The 22,167-nt window shown below is 39.0% G+C and overlaps 1 protein-coding gene and 1 pseudogene across 4 annotated transcripts in view; both read right to left on the reverse strand.

Moving 5' to 3' along the window:
* The window catches only part of NCOA2 (nuclear receptor coactivator 2), a 331,589-nt gene extending 310,011 nt beyond the window's left edge, over positions 1-21,578 (reverse strand). For 2 of the 3 annotated variants that reach the window (XM_077166969.1, XM_077166965.1), the window contains exon 1: positions 20,999-21,578. The gene's annotated coding sequence lies outside the window, so the exon portion shown is untranslated. Of the gene's footprint in view, positions 1-20,651; positions 20,720-20,998 lie in introns of those variants that run through there. The other variant, XM_077166966.1, reaches the window with a different exon arrangement.
* LOC143688716 (transcription initiation factor TFIID subunit 12 pseudogene) lies at positions 1,108-20,176 on the reverse strand (annotated as a pseudogene). The gene is made up of 2 exons (XR_013178246.1): positions 19,508-20,176; positions 1,108-19,110 (listed from the first exon to the last, which is right to left on the reverse strand). The product of XR_013178246.1 is annotated as a transcription initiation factor TFIID subunit 12 pseudogene (transcript).
* Positions 21,579-22,167: the final 589 nt, after the last annotated feature.

A 22,167-nucleotide genomic window follows, 5' to 3' on the forward strand; every position in this document is an offset into this window, starting at 1 on the left:
CTACGTGGGACATGACATCCAGAAGTGAAAGTCTTCCTGGCAACGTGGGAGAGGACTCCCAGGGATGAATCCAGACCTGGCATCGTGGGATCAACAATTACATCCTGACCAAAAGGGGGAAAAGAAGCATAATTAATAAAGTTATCAGTGGCAGAGAGAGTTCAAATAGAGCTGAGAGGCTACTCTGGAGGTTGCTCTTATGCAAGATTGAGTTAGACTTTGCTACCTATCATAACCAGCAAACCCCCAGCCAGGACCATTCCACGCCACAAGGGTTCCATGCACTATGAGTCCCTGGTCCACACAAGTTTTGACACCTAGCCTAGCCTTTCCAGAACATCAGATAGTTCCATCTCCCTACTCCACATTAGTGACAGATCCTTCCAATACGAAAAATCTAGAATTGCCATAGCCCAAACACCCCTAAAGAGAGGGATGGAAAGATCAAAGGTGATGGTGGAGTTATACAGAGAAGGTAGGATTTAGCAAATGAATATGAATACTGAGTCATTAAATTGCTATCTCTTTTAGTCTCCAGTATTTCAGAGCAGCTAGAAGTAAAATCTAAAATTATGAAATTGCAATCCATGTCAAACTCTGAAATATGTTCTACAACTAATTGTGGTGCTATGCTTTGAAATTTATAGTTTTTTTGTACATGTTATTGTTCACAAAAAAATTTGGAAATAAAGGTCAATTGTGATGATAAAAAAGTATGTAAGCCCTCTAGCCTCCTATATTCTGGAGCAACTAGAAGGAAAAATATGAGAGGATTGTATGGTAGCCCATAACAAACTCTGGTATCTGTCCTGTAACCAGTTGTTGAAGAGTACTTTAAAAACTATTGCTTTTTTATTTCTTTGCTTTGTATATATGTTATACTATACAATAAAAAAAAGTCAGAAACAAACAAAAAAAATGTATAGAATGCAGAAAAGGCTGTGCTAAGAGAGAAATTCATTGCCCTAAATGCCTATATTAAAAAACAAGAAAGAGAGCGTGCAATGGTGGCTCAGTGGCAGAGTTCCTGCCTGGTATGCTGGTGACCGGGATTAGATTCCCGGATCCCGCCCATGTCAAAAAAAAAAAAAAAAAAAAAAACCAAGAAAGAGCAAAAATCAAGGACTTACTGCTCACTTGAAGGAACTTGAGAAAGAACAGCAAATTAACCCCAAAGCAAACAGGAAAAGAGAAATAACAAAAATTAAAGCAGAGATAAATGAATGGGAGGACAAAGGAACAACAGAATCAATAAAACCAAAAGTTGGTTCTTTGAGAAAATCAATAAAATTGATGGGCCACTAGCAAGACTGATAAAGAAAAAAAAAGAGAGGATGCAGATATACAAACGTTACACAGAACCTGAAGAAATAAAAGAAATCATAAGAGGATACTAGGAACAACTATATGCCAACAAACTAGACAACTTAGATGAAATGGACAAATTCCTGGAGACACACAAACAAGCTACAATGACTCAGGAAGAAACAGAAGATCTAAACAAACCAATCACAAGTAAAGAGATTCAATCAGTCATCAAAAACCTTCCTACAAAGAAAAGCCAGGGCCAGATGGCTTCACAGGGGAATTTTATCAAATATTCCGAGAAGAACTAAAACCATCCTGCTAAAACATTTTTTAAAAATTGAGAGGAACACTACGTAACTCATTTTATGAAGCTAATATTTTAATACCAAAACCGGTAAAGATGCTATAAGAAAGGAAAACCACAGGCCAATTTCCCTAATGAACACAGAGGTAAAAATTCTCAACAAAACACTAGCAAATCAAAAACCTCATGCTGATCTGGAATGTACCTGGTAGTGGCTTTCTCAAATACTTTTACAAGAAGTCCTTTAAGAACAAAATCAAAAGGACTTACTTTATTATGGAGCAAAACCAGATTAATTTCAATCACTAATAATTTTTTTTCTTTTTTAATTTATCATCAGAACTGATTTTTTTTTTTCATTTTGTGAAGAATGACAATATACAGACAAGTGATAGATTTAGGAATGCATCACAGCTATTGGTTGTAGAGCAGATTTCTGAGTTTGGTGTGGGTTGCAATTCCAGAGTTTTGGGTTTTTGCTTAGTGCTGCTCTAGGATGCTGAGGACTAAAAGAGCTGTCGAGGTGATGATCTGACAGTCACGCTTCTTTGTTGGACACTGCCGTCTCTGTGTAGCTCCACCATCACCTCTTTTCTTTCTCCTACTCTTTAGGGGTGTTTGGGCTGTGCCCATTCTAACTTTTTCAACTAATAATACATTTTTTTTTTTTTTTGCATGGGCAGGCACCGGGAATTTAACCCGGGTCTCGGGCATGGCAGGTGAGAACTCTACCTGCTGAGCCACCGTGGCCCGCTCAACTAATAATAAATTGTTTTAATTGATTAAGCATGACAAAAACTATACAGAAGCTTAGTATCACACTACCATTTCTGTACTAAAAAAGCAAGCTAATTTTGATGGTGTGGATGAACTAAATCTGTATTTTTATTTAATTATGCACTGTTGGCTTTTTTTATTTTTAATAAGAAAACTGTCTGCAAGGACTGTTACCTAAAAATACGGTACAGACCCTATTATAAGAAAGTGACTTTGAGAGATGAAGAGCACTATATGTGTGTGTGCACACGCATGTATATTTTAAAGAAACTATAAATTTGGATATATATATATATTTTTCTTAAGGATCTTGTTCATCTCCTGAAGATGTAAATTCTACAGTTGATGTGTTTTTTCTGTTGTTCATAAGTCACTGAAGCTGTCCCTTAGTGCTTAGCTAATTTATTACAAATTAACCTAAATTGGTTAGACAATTTTACCATAAGTGCTATGACCTAAAAAAAAGGTAGTGGGTGCCCTCCCCCTCGCTACGTGGGACATGGCTCCCAGGGGTGTGGACTTTACTGGCAACATGGGACAGAAATCCTGGAATAAGCTGAGACTCAGCATCAAGGGATTGAGAAAATCTTTTAGACCAAAAGGGGGAAGAGAGAAATGAGACAAAATAAAGTGTCAATGGCTGAGAGATTCCAGAGTCGAGAGGTTATCCAGGAGATTCTTCTTACACATTAAATAGATATCACCTTTTTAGTTAAGGTAACAGAAAGGCTGGAGGGAACTGTCTGAAAATGTAGAGCTGTGTTCCAGTAGCCATGTTTCTTGAAGATGATCATATAAAGATATAGCTTTCACCATGTGACTGTGTGATTGTGAAAACCTTGCATCTGATACTGCTTTTATCTACCTTATGGACAAAAGAGTAAAATATATGGATTAAAAATAAATAAATAATAGGGGGAACAAATGTTAAAATAAATTTAGTAGATTGAAATGCTAGTGATCAATGAAAGGGAGGAGTAAGGGTATAGTATGTATGAATTTTTTCTGTTTTCTTTTTATTTCTTTTTCTGAATTAATGCACATATTCTAAGAAATGATCATGATGTTCAATATACAAATATGTGATGATATTGTGAATCACTGAGTATATATGTAGAATGGAATGATCATATGGTAAGAATAGTTGTGTTTGTATGTTGGTATGTTTAATAAATAAAATAAATTTTAAAGAAAAGCCAGTGGGGATGGTACATAAAATCCATGATGATTAAAGGCAACTATATATGAATACTTTTAGTAGTAAATATATTAAACTTCAGTCCATGTGACAAGCTATGATCAATATGCAATTTTCCTTCATGCCTTTTGTAAATCAAGACATTGAGGGAATAAATTCATTCTTTTCCACCCTCTTAAAAAAAAATTATTCCCAAAGAGAGCAGAGATCAATAAGCCTGGCCCCTTGAATCTAGATCTAGATAGGTTTCTGACTATGGCAGAAGGGAAGCTTTATGACTTCCAGCGTGGTCATAAAAGGAGATTCAGCTTCCCCGGAACTTTAACTCTATGAATCTCAACCAGCATGCTATGAGGAAGTCCAAGCAGATACATGGAGAGGACATATGTATGTATTCCTGCTATAACTACACTAAAACCCCATCAACAGCAAGCATCAAAGGCCAGATGAAGAAGTGAGCAAAACCAGCCTTCGGTTGATTCCAGCCCCCAGGTGTTGCGTTATCCCTGGATTTTGAGTCTTCCTGGCTGAGGTTTCCCCACATCACCAGACAGATATACTGTGTCCATTAATGTCTTTTCCAATCTTAACTGGGAAAATTTCTAAGCCTAATGCCACTAAGTGTGGGATGGCTTATTACGCAGGAATAGTAAAAAAAAAAAAAAAAAAAAAACCCTCCCTAATTCCAAACATAATTAAGAAATGGAAAGGAGACAAGGAATAACATTCAAAATAAATATAACAAGTTCTGCACACTTACCATCATTATCTTTACTGATAATGATCACTAGCCTTACTGATAAGAGCTTTCATATTTTCCTGCAGATCTTATTAAAAAGGCATGTAAAATAAGAGGAAACATGAACATAAACTATAATATATTCCGTCTTCATCCTATGCACATATCTCTCTTTAGAATGCCCTTTCACTCCTCTGACAAAATCTTTATGCCTTTGAGGCTCAAGTCAAACACTACCACAGGTATGAAGCTTTTCTTTATCACAAAAACGAATTGTTTACTTCCATAAAATATCTCTAAGGCCCTCTAGTATATTTTTCTATTCTAATGCATATATTACACAGTAATTACTTGTTCACATACTCCTCTTTGCCTAAACTGTGAGATCTTCGAGGATAGGTGCCATTTCTTTTTTTACTCTCTGTATTTCCAATGTCTAACATATAAGAGGTGCTCATTAAATATTTGTTGAATAAACAAATAAATCTGGTTATCTAATTTCCAAACGCACAGCCGACAAAATGCAGAAGATTAGAAAGGAGAAAAGGGCTCTTATTTTAAAAGAAAAAACCAAATATACGCATTCATACAAAAAGAGGAAACACTCACAGAACAGAGAAAAAGGAGTCTAGTAGTTATCTAAAATCCCTTAGTATAGGGTCTGTAGTTAACAGTCTGTAGCTGTTAACTACAGAGATAAACAGATCAATATCTTAAAAGATCTCACGGATCTCACTATATTTTAGCACATTTCAAGTCGCTTCAGAAAACAGAGAAATACTAAACATTTTAGAAGTATTTTCTCCTAAATGACTAATTTTAAATTCTGGGGTGCTTACAGGAAAAAAAAAATCATGATCATTCAGAAAAATTACACAAGAGACCTCATTTTCTAAGGTTTTGTGTAGCCACAGTTTTAGCACAATATCAGTTTCTTTATCAAGTTCCTGTTTTGGTACATTTCAGAACCTTCAAGTACTTACCTCCCAGGTGAGAGCAAGCAGTTACCATATGTTTGGGATGTAGCACAGAGCCACTTAGAAATGCAACTACAATACTTTTTATCCAATTCTCTCCAATATGCTAACATTTTTTTAAAAGTGCAATACACACAAAACGACAAGTACAAAAAGGATATGACCTAATATGTCTCTAAGACATTACAGGAAGATTTTTCTTAAATAAAAACCAGAAAACAGGATTTGAATTACTTAGTTGAGGTCATAATCACCTTAACATGGTCCATATTATTAAACTAAAAGGCCTATATAGTTTCACTTTTCCTTCCATTCTTAATGTCTCTTATCTAGCTCCTAAGTATATGATTTCCCAGTCTAAATATTAATCTAATAAACAAATATTCACATTATTCTCAATCAGCATTTTTCACTATTGTATTTTTTGTTTTGTTTTGTTGGTTTTGGTAGGGACGAGGTGCCTAGGTTTCTCTTCATCAAGAAGGGTGCAGTACATGATTCTTGGCTATCAGACAATGTGCCTGCCACCTCCAAGAGTATTACTTTGCATAAGAGGAGATAATCCACTTTTGCTTTTTCTTTCTTTCTTTTTTTTCCGAAGCCAAAAAGTTTCAAGCTGAGAGAGTTGTTCTGGGATTATTAAAAGTATTATTTCTTCTTGCTTTCTTTTGGTACTAGTATCTTTCCCACTCAAAACTCTCAGGCTGAGGTTTCTATAACTGCATTAAGAATCTAATTACTATTTGGTACAAAATTTATATTTTGACTAGTGCATTTCCTAATATAATTTATGTAGATAGTTTGATTGAACGCCATAAGTACTTGGAATCTCAGGTGGACATGAGATTTTGCTGGTTTGTCCAGAGTGATGCCTTGATGAATCCCAGAGTGATTCAATCAGTGAGTGGAAAAGTATCTGCAAAGCTCCCTTCAGGGAGTGGTGAGAACGGGGAGAAATTCAACTTCCCCAAGTTGAATTCTTGACATTCTCACAAGCAGTGTGGACAACCAAAGCTATAGGCTGAGCCCCCAGTCTTAGGGTTTGTTCATATGAAACTTAACCCCGCAAAGGATAGGTCAAGTCTACTTAAAATTTAGGCCTAAGAGTCACCCCCAAGAGAGCCTCTTTTGTTGCTCAGATGTGGCCTCTCTCTCCAGACAACACAACGAGCAGTCTCACCACCCTACCCCTCTCTACGTGGGACATGACTCCCAGGGGTGTGGACCTTCCTGGCAACGTGGGACAGAGATCTTGGAATGAATGGAGACTCAGCATCAAGGGATTGAGAAAAACCCTAGAATGAGCTGAGACTTAGCATCGAGGGATTGGGAAAACCTTCTCAACCAAAAGGGGGAAGAGGGAAATGAGTCAAAGTATCAATGGCTGAGAGATTCCAAACACAGTCGAGAGGTTATCCTGGAGGTTCTTCTTATGCATCAAATAGATATCACCTTGTTGATCAAGATGTAATGGAGAGGCTGGAGGGAACTGCCTGAAAATGTAGAGCTGTGTTCCAGTAGCCACATTTCTTGAAGACGATTATATAATGATATACCTTCACAATGTGACGATTATATAATGATATACCTTCACAACGTGACTGTGTGATTGTGAAAGCCTTGTGTCTGATGCTCCTTTTATCTACCTTATCAACAGACGAGTAAAACATATGGAATAACAATAAATAACAGGGAGAAGAAATGTTAAACTTAGATTGAAATGCTAGTGATCAATGAAAGGGAGGGTAAGGGGTACAGTATGTATGAATTTTTTTGTTTTCTTTTTATTTCTTTTTCTGAATTGATGCAAATGTTCTAAGAAATGATTATGATGACGAATATGCAACTATGTGATGATACTGTGAATTACTGATTATATATGTAGAATGGAATGATCATACGTTAAGAATGTTTGTGCTTGTCACTTTTTTTAATCTAAAAATAAAAAAATTTTTAAAAAAAGAATCTAATTACTAATTACTACTCTCCTTGACTAAGTAAATAAGAATAACCAAGGTAGATAAAAATAACCAAGTAGCTCTCTGGTGAATATAGCATGCCTTTAAATATTTTTACTTTCACACCTTATTTCTCAAAGTGAGAATGACCTCTGGATGCCCACTGTGATTCATAAGGAAAGATGAAGAGTTTTACTATACTTTTAGTAATGCTCTACATAGGAAAGGGAAGATGAGGTTAAAGAGAAGTTTTAAAAGCTGAAATTAATTTCAAGGGTATGAAAAACAAGCAGGGAAAACAGATGAAGTTACTGCAAAGAAAGAGAAATTGAAACTTTCAAACTCAAAGGTATAGTCACATATTCAAGAAACTCAAGTTACCTCACCAAAAAGCTCCAGGTAATTTTGGCTGCATAATTCTATTTCAAAGACACATCTGAATAAAAGTTTTCTATAAATTAGTCTCTTAATCTAAAGCCTCTCCTTAGTCTGTACCTAAAACAGAAATACCACTTCCTAGAAGAAAAAAAATACCCTGACCCTGAGAGTTCTTAGACTGTAACTATCCTCAAAAGCAGGAATTAAATTTTCATTTACATGTCTCATAGCAGTATCTATTTCTTAAGATCCACTTGTACAAAGTATGTCTAGGCCCACATCTAGAAAGATTTCAGAAAGAGTATGCCAAGATAACAGTGTAACTAACTATATAGCTTTTACAAAGTGACCGTATGAGTGTGAAAACCTTGTGCCTGACGCTTCTTTTATCCAGGGTATGGACAGATGAGTAAAAAAAAGGATAAAAGTAAATAATAGTAGGGGATAAAGGATAAAAAATTCGGTAGATTGAAATACTAGTGGTCAATGAGAGGGAGGGGTGAGGGGTATGAGATGTATGAGTTTTTTATTTCTTTTTCTGGAGTGATGCAAATGTTCTAAAAATATCATGATGATGAATACACAACTATGTGATATTACTGTGAGTCACTGATTGCCTACTATGGATGGACTGTATGTGTGTGAAGATTTCTCAATAAAAATATATTTTTTAAAGTTCTTGGATGTTGCAATCTCAAGCAGAAGCGTGTTATGCAAATAGGTTATGCCTCTTCAGCTCTGATAAACTCATCAATTACCTTAATTTAATCTCCTAACACTTATGGAGGAACTGAAGTCTGAAAATTAAAAAGAAAACACCTGAAAATTAATAAACCAAGTATACTGTCTTCAGAACAACTGACTTGGACTCTTAAAAATCAATTCCTACTACTGAACTGTATACTTCAAAGTGGTTAAAATGGGAAATTTCACGTTGCATATATATTAATACAATAAATTTTAAAAATAATTAGTCAATGTCTAAAAAAAGGAAGAGAAAAAAACAACAAATAAAAACTAGGGCAACTGTTCCTATTTAAAAAGACTAGAGACATAACCGCAATGTAACGAGTGAACGTGATTAGATCCTGGTTGGAAAACCAAAATTATAAAAAGACATTTTGAAGACGACTGTAAAAATTGGAATACAGTTGATAATAGATGACATAAGAGACTTACCATTAATTTTCGTAGGTTTAATAATGGTATTGTGTACAGTTACATAATGTCTTTATCCTAAGGCGATGCCCTAATAAACACACACACCCCACAAGCAAAAGGAGAAAGAAAACATATATAGCAAAATGTATTCAGGTATTCACTGTATTATTCTTTCTGATGCTTAAAATTTTTCATAATAAAAAGTTGGGACAAAAAAAACAAAAATTCTTAGGCCCCCAAAACCCCAACACTTTTCTAGATAGTAACCTGAAGGGAGTCAAACATTAAAACAATGAAAAAGTTATTTAGCCACTTACAAAAAGCACTGAAGCATAATGTGAACTAAGAAAGAGAGGTATATGACGCTGCACATAAGAAAACACCACCCTGATTTTCTACCTGAGTTGTATACTATTTCTTCCGCTTCTTATATAACTGATTGGTGTCAATGTGAATGGATCACAGATAGATAGCCTTCTAACCTACTCTATAAAAAAAATTATCCCACAAATTACTGTTACAAGTAGAGGTTTGTAAAGCAGGTTAAGAATATTTTATAGCTGATGTTACAAGTGTATATTAATGTATGGACTCTAACAGGTTCATCTTTGGTAGCTGCAGAATTTCATTATTTACCCATTGAGACTTCAGCCCTTAACATGAAGCTTTCATTCTCTTTTTTTTAATCACGTCTTCAGAGGAAGTATTTAAAAGTCACTTTGTGTTAGTTTTGTTTTATTACCTTTACAGAACTACTGAATTTCCCCAAAGCTTTCTTTACTTTTTCTCCTCTTTCTATTATGAACTGAGATTAATCCCTCTTCTCACTATACTGTCAAAATATTCTGCAGGGGGAAATATAATAAATTTTAATATGAAAAATGTTCAATTTTACTGCAGACAGAAGAAAACACTTAAGTCTTTATTGCTTCTGATTTGAAGGTAAGCAGACTTCCTTTTCTATAAATGATTTTTTTTAATAATCAATATATTAAGCAACTTACTAATTTTTACAGTATTGTTAGGCTCCATCTTCTCTCTGTTTGTTTCATTGAGTGTGTCCTTTGGTGTTAATGGAGATCAGTAATACAAAATCCTAAATAAATTCAGTTTAATATCAAAGGATGACTTCTTAAAATTTACAATAATTCATTAGTTTTCTCTGAGCAAATCTAAAAGCATAAGCATGTATGGCTCAAAGAAAAACAGGAAAAACACACCAAGAGGTACAAAGGTTGCTATAAAGGGCAGAAATAGAGAAAGATAAATTTGTAACAGACCAGATCCATCAAGTAAGTGTCTGAGGATATCACTTAGGTGAGGGGGAACTGTATTATCATAAAAAGGATTCTGGGGGAAGATCAGTCCTGTAATGACTCTCTGTAGAGAAGGAGAACTTGGAGAACTTGTTAAATGTTCATCCAAAATACCATTTAAAAATGAAAGCCTCTAGGCTATTCTGTATACTACTTTTTTGGAGGGGAGTGGTGGGTAGGAGGATTTCATTATTTTCACAGATCCTCTCAGTCACTATAGATATTGCTGCACTGTCAATAAAAAATATATGCTTCTCTATAAAATAATTTCCAAGGATGAGATGGCGGAGGCCTCAATTCAGGTATCTCCAAATACACTGTTGTCCATTCCCTAACCTTTCCGTATATCATTTTTTTGGTTGTTTTCCAGATCAGTGCCATTCTCCGTTTGTGAGCTTCTGTGGTACAAGCTTTTTTGTAGGGTTGGATTTCTTCAGAGCCAAATCCTGGGATCCACATATTCCACTGACATTCTAGATACGGTAAGACATCTTTCAGCTCCAGGGTGCTGGACTTGTAATGCCGAGCAAGCTGGCAGGCTGCTGTCACACTTTCAATAAAATCACCAGCAATCTGCAGCAACATTTCGTCCACATCTTCATCCAACTGCTCACTAAAAATCCGCTTCTCTTACTAAATCCTGCAATTCCTTCTTGGTCAATACCTGTTTTCCGGGCTGAGATGACCTCCTGTTCCAGGAGGAGTGCCTGGTATCTTTACTACTGCAGTGCTATTGGCCATGAAGTCTTGTGGAGGAGTGGTGGCTGGTTCTGGTTTTATGGATGAGAAATTGGAAAGGATGATGTGTAGGGATGAAGGGCCAAACTTGTTCATAATCTGCCGAGCTTTGAATTTCAGCTCAGAGAGCTTATCAAGATCCTGTTTCCTTTTGGAGCTGTGAGAACCAAGGCCAACCAAAGGCAGCAGCATCTATCTCCCCATGATATGCAGAGATTGGCCCAGTGAAGCATTTGTCACAGCAGCCAATCTATACTGTGTACTACTGATATTAAACTTCAAAGAATGTATATCAAAACTTGTAATTTACTAACATACTATGAACTAATCATCCATATATCTAAATCTTTTAATCTGTTAAATATTTTAATATACTTTCATCAACAGTAACAAATGTATCAAACCAATATTCTGGGTCAATGATGGGAGCAGAGGGGAGATGGCAGGATTTAGATTGTCTTTTTTAGTTCTTTTCTGGAGTGGTGTAAATATTCTAGAATTCATCATGGGAACATATGCGCAGGTATGTGATGTTGCTGTGAGCTTCAGATGGCTTGTATGATGTGTAAATACACCTCAATACAATTGCATTAAAATTTTTTTAATCTGTTTATATAAGTAGCACATTCCATGTAGAGTAACAAATACTATAAGTTATGACTACTCAGTTAGGTAAGTTGATAAACTAAATTCTTTCAAGTTGCCAGGAATGCTCCTACCACTCTGGATTTATTCTACACATAACATCATTAATTTACAGATTTCAGTCATATCTACTCTGTACACTGATTATCTTCTCTCTGCATGGTCCTAACCTCTTTTCGCTAGGCTGATACAGCAACTCCAATCTTATGTAAGTTTTTTCACTAGGCCTTCTCCAGCCTGTTTCTTGAAGTGCATACAGTATTACAGATGAGACTATCAATGATCACGAGAATATAGCTGTTATGATTTTATGCATGTCTTTTTACCAGGGAAGGATAATTCTCCAGTTTTGTTTTCTAATGCCTTTCAATGTCCAGGATTTTGTTAATTTATTTTGTTCATTATCAATATGTCTAAGTCCACAATGAATACCATGTCATTTTCTTGTGTTACATCTGACAGCTCACAGCCTTTCATTCTATCAGGACTCATAACTTACTATAGGCATCCCTTGCTTAAAAGCATAAAGAGAAGATATTTTCCTTCACTAAATACAAATATTTTATTTGTTCCACATGTTTATTTAGAAAAAATTTAGAATACAAATGATATTTTCTTAAATCATTTTAATGTTTTCAACTTACACATTCTTGACCACTTGAATCTAATGACCACTTTTAAAACATCTAACAACAAAGAATCTCTAATAATATCCCTAAACAAGGGGAGACACTACATAAAGCTAGGAAATATAATATTCAATTTTTATTAAACATAGGCTCAACCACAGTCTGTCTGACTACAATGTTGTCCAGCAACAACTAACTTCCAACAACAAATCAGCAAATTATTATACTGCATCAAGTGATCTGTTTTCTACCTAACGGCTTCCTTCTACAAATAGCTTGCTTCTTCACTAAGTGCTGTTAGCAGAGCAAATCTGTTTGGTAAAGAGGGAGACTATTAGATCACGGTCATACATGAAATACTTAATGACAATAACAGATTTCCTCCATAATCTAGATTATGTTCCCTTCAGTACCACTAATCTTCCATCTCCAGCTTCAAGGAAAAAAGTTAAGAAAGTTGGGAAAGAAAAATAAAAGGAGGCAGAAAAGAAAGGTCTACAAAGATTTCCACTAAAATTGAAGCAATCAGAAGTTGTACCATTATTTATCATTCCGCCCTGGCTTCAAAGAACTAAGTTGTTCAGTCAGTTGCTAAAGCTTATACATCACATTTACAACAGGCTAAGATAAGGTGGCAGGTGCAGGGCATGAGAACTGTCTCAAACTCCTGATCTGCTACTGCCTATTTTCTGTAACAATCACCACCAACTTGGTAATTTCAATAAATGCTATTATGTCAAATTTGTAGAAAATCTTGTATTTCTGACATTCTGAATTTTAGTAAGGAATTTCCACATTCCTTATTTAGGAACTGAAAAAATATATGTGAAAAAAATTCCCCACCCACGTAGCAAAAGTAACCACCAGGAAGTGATTACCTAAAGAACACTATATTTGTGAATAATTCGATTTTAAAATATATACATAAGCACATTTAAAATGCATTTTTAGATATTTCTTCTAGCAGCTAGAAATAAAAACCTAAACTTGTGGAATTGCAGCCCATACCAAACTCTGAAATCTCTTCTACAACTAATTGTTGTGATGTACTTTGAAATTTAATGCTTTTATGTATATATGTTATTTAAAGAGAAGGAGGAGTATAACAGAGAAGACAGGATTTGGCAAATAAATATGACTGCTGAATCATTATACTGATCTTTCTGTTTGTCTCCAGTGACTTGGAGAACCTAGAAGAAAAAAGAAATTGTGGAACTGTAACTCGTTTCAAACTTTAAAATCTGTTCTAAAACTACCTGTTAAAATGTACTTGAAAATTTACTGCATTTTTGCATATATGTTATATTTCACAATAAAAAAATATAAACAAATTTTTTAAAATGCATTTTTAAGGGCAGTGCAACGGTGGCTCAGTGGCAGAATTCTCAGCTGTCATGCTTGGAGACCTAGGTTTGATTCCCGGTGCCTGTCCATGTAAAAAAATAAATAAAATAAAATTTTAAAATGCTTTTTTAAAATTTATCCATGTAACTACATTTTCTGGTTGGTTTTGACTCTAGAGAGGGCCTGGAAATGGTTCAACTAAAGATACCGGTTCCTCTAAGATATACTATTCAATTTTTTATTGGGCATATTGACATATTCTAAGATAAATTAATATTAATATTCTTACAAATGCTACTATAACACCAAAGGCAAGAGAGTTTTTTCATGTTTGAATCATGAGCTGATTTTATAAGCAGGAATGATCTGCTAGAAAAGACAATACTCATTTAAATGGGTACTTCAATGGGCAGAGATCAATCAGCAGCAACAAAAACTTCCAAAACTCACTCGTGCTCTCCAAGTTAGGCCTTGGAAGACTTAAGATCACGTTTCATTTGGACACATTAAATGAACAGAAAATACCATACACTGCATGACAACAGGTCTTCAGTCCCTGGCAGCTATGCATGCTCATTCCCACATGTGCACAGGTGAAAAAGTTCCCTGAAAGTTCTCCTTCCTCCCTGTAACAACTGAGCAGACAGATAAATTCTACAAATAGCAGAGCAGAAGTCAGATGACTGAATATATTATCAGCCTTCTTTGGAAACTATAATATCTCAACACAATCCATGCTACATGGATTGCAAAAAATCTGCATTCATCACACAATCTCTACCTAATAAAGACAATTAGAATTCAATATATTTTAAAGAACTACTACGCCACATATCTTTATCTATGTTTCATCCTTTCTAAACCTATATACGCTTATAGCGCTTTCTTGATCTATTTTCTGCCTATCCCCCAGCTTTATTTTCTGAGCTTTTTATTGTGAGGCAACCTGAATGTGCTTTTTCAAACTACATTCCTATTCCTTTCTCTTTTCCTTTCCCCAGCAGAAAATTACTGATGTATAGTATCTCAAAAAAAAAAAAAAAAAAAAGTAGCAGATAAGACACATTTATACTATGCTGAGAGGGAGTATAGCCAAAAAGAAGACACTAACTGGGTTCTGGGGGCAATGTTTGCCTGGCTTAAATTCTCTTCAGTAAAGAGAATAGGCTGTGTGACCTTGGAGAAGTTACTTGACAACTCTGTGTCTACATTTCTTGAGCTGTAAACTTCCAATAAGTTGACAATAAGAGCACCTTCCTCACAGTATTGGAGAAACATAGGAGATTACACAAGTAAGGACACCTGTAACTCTGCACCAGTTTCTCAGTAAGCACTCAACAAATGTTAACTATTTTATTTCACCCATTTTATAGTTCTTGTTTTTTAAACTTTAAAAAGCAAGAAATAATTTCATAATTTAGGAACTGTTGAAAAATTAACAGTTTGTAGTTCTTAAATTTTGCCCCCAAGATTGGCACAATGACCTAGTTCCCCTTACGCTTCAGTTTCCTTCTGAAAAATGGGGTAACTTTTATTTATCAGGTTGTTGCAGTGAAAGAATGTAGCACACACTAAAAGGCCTATATCAGGTTGTTGGCATCAATAAGAGCTGCTATTATCATATGTGGTTATTGTTGATATTCCCCTAAAACAGACATTTTAAAAGAAAGCAAGAGTGAGTTACAGCTAAGGAAAAAAAAATCATTCAACTCAAAACCAATAATTGTGTAAGGCTGTGTACAGAAGCAGTTTCCCATCATTTTGAGAAATCTAGGCTGGTAAGGCCCAGAATATTTAGTTCTAAAGCAACAACAATGCACAGAAATGGGAGGTCCCAATGTGTTGTCCCGTTACCTTTAAACCAGAAACAACACAGGATCTATGGAGAGAGAGGCACAACACCATTTCAAAGAAAATAAAACATAACTAACTGCAAATATAAGTATTTTTTAATCTACTTAATCATAAGCCAAACAGTCAAAGAGATATTTAAACAAACTTTATTATAAACATTATAATCCTCTTATTCAGGAAAAAGACACAACCCAAATTCAAATCAAAGCATAATTTTCTGACATTCTATAATTAAAATTACACACAAACAAGTAAATACATATTTAGCATCAAAACAAATTGAAAATTTAGGCAAATAGGCCCCTTGCCACTTCTTCCCCACTCTACTTTGTTTCCCTGCTAAGATCTGTAATGGGTGGTTTCTAATATCAAAACAAACTGCCAATGCAAGGGCAGAGTTGACACTCAACTACTCAACAAATGAATAGGTGAACAAATGAATGAAACAATGGGTAGTTGAGCCAAGAATGCAAAGACAAGATCTAAAAAGTAAAAAATGAGATTTAAGCTGGTCATGGAGAACTCTTAGCAGTTTGTAATTGGCTACCTATAAGGCATAAATTCTGTCAGAATTAACAGAATAACTTCCTCAATTCTCCATGTACTTGTCAATTCTTGCCTGGTCAAGGGAAAAGATAATTTTTCTTTCAGAACTTTAACTAGTTGCAACTCCCCTCTTTCTTATTTAAAATTAAAATGCTTGGTCTAAGTGTCACAAAAGCAGCTAAGTAAACATCACCACAGGTGCCTTGCCCTTTTAATTCTTCTCTCTCGAAATTTCCAACAAGGGAACCAGCTGAAAATTATCCTAGAGTCAACATTTCCACAATTGCATTATGTCATGGCAGCCTTGGGAAGCCAGAAATGTGGCTTATCAACATTTCATAGAACAAATAGATAAAATCTTTGCCTTAAAAGCTAAAAGTAATATGATCTACCTGCAGACCATCGTCTTTTAATTTCAGTTATTTTCACAGCAGATGGGTACCTTTAGACTTCCTTCTTTTCATAATCAGTTTTGCCCCAGTTTCACAACAGCTAACAAAGCTACACCAGGCTTTAAAATAGCCAAAAAATTCTCATTCTCACCCCTATCTAGAAATTAGCATCTAGAATTCCTAAAGTATGTTTGCTTTACGTTGTCTGATTTAAGGATCTGTGGCACTAAAATTGTATTTTCTAGCTTTTCCAGACACCATTTTTAATAGACTTTAGATAGTAATGACATTATATTCTTTCTACTGTTTGCTATTCATAAACTCATTAACAAGCCTTTAAAACAAAAAAAGGGAAATAAACACAAAAGCTAAGGACATCCTTTTTGTTTAGAAAAATAAAAGATAAAATGAGCTTGAGATATGAAAGGGTACAAATAACTGAGGGTTTTGTACTGTTTTCCCTTAAATGGTCTGCATTATTGGTATGTAAATACAATATTATTTTACGCAGGGAGAAGACTGTTAGATTATTGATTTTATTTATGATTTACTGGGATAAAAGACCAATATCTTAAAGTTATGATTTATTTTCTCCCTTCTACTTTCTTAATTTAAAATTGATGAAGCACATAACAGACTTGCCAAACAAAACCAAAATACAATATACTGAAAAGGTAGTAGTAATTTCTTAACTAGCAGTTTCGCCATAATCATAACTAAGCATTAATTATGCTTTTAAATTTAATTCATTCATGACACAATAAGGATCAAAATATCAAATACAGACAGGTTGTACATTTCAGGAAATTAATCCTCTAGAAAAACTGTTTAATGGGGCCTTTTTTTCATCTTTTGCTACCCAACATCCTGAGAAGGAGTGCTTAAAAGAACTGCTTTTAAACCAATACACCACAAACAATTTTTTCTAAGAAATTCAAGCTGCCAACTTACAGGTCACATTTCAACCTGATGTACAGCTAAGGTATGGAATCCTTAAATATAGGGTGTAACGGAAGCAATGTTCACAGATCTTTGATTCTACACAGGCTTGGAAAGCTTTAGTAAGATATAACTTCAGATAAAGCTAACCAATGAGCATCACACACTCCCACCATTCCCTCTCACACCACAGTCAAGTCCCATCTGATCCTTACATTTACATTTCCAGTAAAATGCTTCTGTGAACACTGAGCAAAAGTCACCCCAATTATATTTATCCAATGAAGGGTTAAAATCAGAGCGAATCAATCCAAAAATATTAAATTCATAATTTTTGAGCTATCTTCTACCCTTCGCTTCAGTATCTTGACATCAAAAAGTCAAAGAACTCTTCTGTTAAACAGGCTGAAATTCCCAGGAGGAAGAAAGCTCAGATCCCATCTGAGAGCACACAATGGAATCACAGCTGACAATGCACATCTTTTTCTAGATGTCTCCATATGCTTGAGAGATTTTTTCCCCCAGCCAGGCATTAGGGAACTTATCAATATATGCCACCAAGAATATGAGAACATTTTCAAGAACTGTCTTACGGAATAAAGTAAAATAACATGTTGCCTTTGAGCATTCACAAAAGAGAGAGAAACAGAAGGGCATGTGTCAGAAGTGGCCATCAGTAACTAAATTAACTAATGCCAGGGAGCATTCTGAATAGTGTAAAATTTTGAATGTTACTTTAATTTATATTACTCCCCACTTCAAGTAGCATAAATTAAAAAATGTTTTCACCTTTACAATTTTTACTATTTTATCACCTGAATAACACCTCAAGAATTACAGCAAAATGCAATTAGTTAACGCCCTTATGAACACTCAAAATTATACTTGATTATGAGCTCACATCATAAATTTGGAAACGGTATATCACAACAGAACACATTTAGGTTTGGTAAATACTGTCCCTAAAACTAGATGTTTTCTCAATTCTTAGTTACCCAGTATTAATGAATGCTTGACAAATAGGTGTAAGATAAATAACACACATAAAATTATTCAAAAAAAAAACCTCCCAAAATTCATTAAATTCACATTACTTATCACAAAATGAATGCACTCATTCGCAATCCAATACTATCCATTCTTTTAACTCCCAAAGAATCCATAAAATCTAATTGGGAAAAAGAGCCTCACTGCTGTCAGTTGTACACTAACCTCACCAACAAAGAACAAGAGCGCACACAAAAAAGCATTGTAGCAGCTGCTGTCTTTTTAAAAGACTGTTTGCTGTTCCTGCGAAGCAACCTGTGCTCTTCATGAAGAACCAAAGATCGACCCTACCCGTTCCTAAAGTGAAGAGTGAGAAAGTCACTTGACTGCACGCAACAAACGACTTAAAACAACCAAAGATGGTCTCCTAACCTTGTGTAAAACCAGAAAAGTACCCACACACTGTACAATTCAGCAGTGTTTTAAGAAAGGCAAAATAATTTATTTTTAAGAATCGTTTGTGTAGGAGTAATCCGGCAGACTACATTTTACTCAGACGTTTTTTCTGTAGACAAATATTCTTTGATTAGCTTTCCTCCATAAATACTACCACTTAATGTTTCAGACAGTGACTCTTCGGTTCCTTACTTCATTTTGTTTCCCCAAGAAAGAGAAAAAATAAAGCATACCATAAACCGTAACTTTCTATTTTTTTTTTTTAAATGTCATTCCCAAATGCCGAACTTTCAAGTGCACTTTGGGAATCAGCAGTCTAATTAAACAAGGAACCAGTGAAGCCATTACGGAACAATGATGCTTTACAATCCCAATAATCAGTTGACGGAAGGCTACTCCGACGCCTTCATTCTCGGGGTACCCTTTCAAATTGCACCGTCCCCTCGCTGGTGTAGCCAGAGAAACTGAAAGAGTTAAATGGATAACTTCTATGATCCTTGGCACGTAAACCGGGAACTGAGGTCCAGAACACCAGCACTACAACATATGCCATTTTAGAAACGGGCCTTTGGGAGTTGCTGCCACATCGTAAGTGGTTTTAGACTTCGTTGTATCCAAGAGGACGTCTCTTATGTACAAGAGAAACACAGTATCTCGTATCCCTCTACATCTCTTTAAGCCAGAGCCCCTATAAGTGACACTGCCCCACAGATGAAAGAGCGAGTGACTAGGGATGGAAAAAGAGTGGATAGCTCTTGTTGGCGTCTCCATGACTCCCCCGCCCAGCCGTGCAACTCCGCTCTAACTGGTCCAGGGTAAACCCCGCCCCCTTCCTTCCTCCCGTTCTCACGATTGGCTTACCGACACCCGGCAGGTCAGGGCCCCGCCTTCGATTGGCTCATTGCCCCATCAGTCAGACGCAGCGAGATTCGGGTCGGTGGGAGGGGAAGGCGTTAAAGGAGGTGGAGTGGTAGCTGGATTAGAGGACGAGGGGGCGGAGGGGGGTGTTCAGGCTCCGTCTCCGGATTGGGAAAGTTTCCCCCGCCAGTGAGTGGCCCCCGAAGGTGTTTGGCTCAGTCTAGCTCCCAGCCCAAGGAAGGGGACTCAGGTCCCCGATTCCCGCCCCTCGGTCCCGCAGGCCCCGGAAACTAGGGGGAGGGGGAAGAGGGAGGGACCATCTAACCAGAGACCGACCCACCCCCGATCTCGGAAGAGGCGCCTCCGGGACTCCCCCGAGGGGCAGGGGCGGGGGCTGGGAGCTCCAGCCCGCAGCGAAGACCCCGGTCCCCTCCCCCAGCAGCCACAGGGCCCCGACGCAGAAGTGTCCCCCGGCCCAGGGCGTGCTCTTCGCGAGCCAGCCAGAGGACCCCTCCCGCCTGGGGCTCCGAGGGCCTGTCCCTGGAGGGGCGGGGAGCGGGGGAGAGAAAAGGGGGCGCTGGCGAGCCAACCCGGAACCTTCCCGACCGCCTCCCGCCCCCAGCCTCGGCCCCAGCGCGCCTCCTGTACACATGCCCGCACCCAGAAAGTTAAGTCAGGGGCGAGCCCGGCTCGGCGCCGCCGCGGCCGGGCCCCCGACTCCCCGCCCCCACCGGGCCCGGCCTGCACGGCCGGAGCGCGCCGCCCGCCCCGCCCGCCACCTCTTCCCGTCTGCCCACGGCGCTCCGTGCCCCTCGCCTCCCACCCCCGGCGCTGACACGGGCCGCGATGCCCCCTCCTCCCCGTGCCGGCCGCCCCTGACACCCCGCTTCACCTTCATACACCCCCGAGCACTTTCCAAGTCCACCGTCCCCTAGCCAGGCTCCCACCCTCAGCTGCAGTTTCTCCGCGCTCGCATTAAAGAATGCACCTTCTCGGGATGCACCTTCCTGGCTCTGCCTCGCTTCCCCGAGGGAGCCTGGAACCCCTTTCTCATTGACCCCGCTCGGGGCTGGGCGGCGGGCACCCGCTCCTCGGGGAGGGGGCTGCACTCGCGCCCCCGGCCTCCCCGCGGCGCCTGGGCGCTCACCTCTCGCCTCCGCCACGGGCTGCAGCCTCCGCCCGCCTCGCGCTCCGGGACTCGTCTCCGCGCTCTCGCAAGGCGCTGGAGCGCCTCCTTTCTCTCCCAGGGACTCCGCGTCTCCCCGCCGCTTCCCGCCCTCCCCACCCCCCAGCCCCAACTCCCCAGTTCGCTGCGCCGCCGGGATGCAACTCGCGTTCCCCACGCACTCCGGCAGCAAGCCCCACACACAAAAAACAGCCCTCTCGGAGGCGCTTGGCTCTGCCCGGCTAGCGCAGGAAGATCGGCCGCGGCCGGGAGTGGGGATGCGGTGCCTCCCGCCCACCCTCGCGGGCCCCGGGGGAAGGCACGGTTACCGGCTTGAGTCCGTCACGCCGTCAGGTGCCGGCTGCCGTCGGCGCTGACCTTCGCCGCCGAAGCTGTGGCTGAGGCTGCGGCCGCCATGTTCCCGTGTTAATAACTGCTGCCTGGTTGTTTATTTCAATGGAGATCCTCCCCCAATTCCCTCCTCCTGCTCCTCCTACCCCTCCTCCTCCTGCGTGTCTCTGCACTAGCGAAGAGACCGACCGCGCGAGCTCGCGAGCAGGGGAGGGGGCTCGGAAGCCAGGCGGTCGCTGCCTCCGCCTCCCGGGCCGCAGCCACCAAGTCCTGTCACTGGGGAGAAAACGGGGCGGAAACTTGCCTCTTGCACCCCGCAGGAGCGGGCAGAGGTGGGCTGGGGGTTCTCCGAAGAGCAGACCCTGGCCGTGGGGTCCGCAGCATCTCCGTCGCCGGAGTTCTCTGCGAAAGCGAGGTGGGGAGAGGTGGAGAGTGAGGGGAAAAGGGAGAGGGGACAAAATGGGTGACTGTGATACGGGGAGGGTGACCTATTGGTGACTGGAAGTGAAGGGAGAGTAAACAGATGACTCCATGGGAGGGCAAAGGGCAGTGCCAAAAAAGAAAGCGAGAGGGTGGGACAGGCAGGGCCGCAGAGCAGAGGCAGCGGGCACCCTGGGGGCTGCACGCCGCGTGGAAAATGCCTCAAGACATAGATCGCGGAGCGCTAAGGGGCGGGTTGGCCCCCAAGAAGCGCCTCCCGCCCGAGCTCGCGCCGGGCTCCTAGACCCGCAGCCTGTACCCCTCGGGCGCACATCGCCTGCCAGGGTCTTGCTGCTGGTCCCGGGAGGCGCCCCTCGTCCTCTGAGGATAGGTTTCTTCTGTTGCAGCCGCATCTTGAGAGAGGATGGAGGGGTGCGACTGCAGGAGGCGAATTTAAAGGGGTGCCACCCAACAAATGCTTGGTGAAGGAAAAGCTGCACAGTTTGTAAAACCTGACTCGTTGAGCATTCTTGGCACACGAATCACGAAAGTTTTGTTTGTTTGTTTGTTTAGAGAAATCCACTTTCCAGACTTCAGTGGAGTGTTAGAAGGAAAAATGCTGAGGGAATTTGCACCAAAAATGAAAGGACAACCCAAATTTAAAGGTTGCTTAGATCCGTTTTATGCTTTGCAAAACATTTTTTCTAGCTTACATATGATTAGTCAA

This window comes from Tamandua tetradactyla, chromosome 6 (assembly GCF_023851605.1).
Source record: "Tamandua tetradactyla isolate mTamTet1 chromosome 6, mTamTet1.pri, whole genome shotgun sequence".
In the NCBI taxonomy this organism is placed as follows: Eukaryota; Metazoa; Chordata; class Mammalia; order Pilosa; family Myrmecophagidae; genus Tamandua; species Tamandua tetradactyla.